Raw genomic sequence first — 429 nt, 5'->3', positions numbered from 1 at the left:
CCCGCCCAAGCCCTGCAGGGAGACTTTTGCTGGATAGCCTCGGGCAAAGGCGAGATTAGCACCTCCCTAGAGATCCAGGAGCCAGGAAGCCCAGAGGTCAGAGTGGGCCCATCCAGTTTGCAGCTCCGTGGAACCATAAAGGACACACTCAGGGGGCAGCCTCAGTGAGCAGCAAAGCCCCATTGAAGCAAGTCTTGCCCCAGAGGGGTGCTTCCAGCAAAGAAGTTCTCCCACTGCAGACACAGCTGATTCTCACAGCCAATTAGCCTGGAGGTCAATTCCTCCCAGTGATAACTACAACAATCAAGACTGTGCACAAAGACCATAAGGGGGTGCACCAAGAGTGTCCTCCTCAGGTAATTGGGGAGGCTGAACCACTGGGCCCTAGAGGACACTTAGCACAGAAAACCACTTTATCCACACAGGGAA

Source organism: Myotis davidii, unplaced genomic scaffold (assembly GCF_000327345.1).
Source record: "Myotis davidii unplaced genomic scaffold, ASM32734v1 scaffold1134, whole genome shotgun sequence".
Lineage (NCBI taxonomy): Eukaryota > Metazoa > Chordata > Mammalia > Chiroptera > Vespertilionidae > Myotis > Myotis davidii.
The sequence above is the reverse complement of the archived record's forward strand: the minus strand, read 5'-3'. Positions refer to the sequence as shown.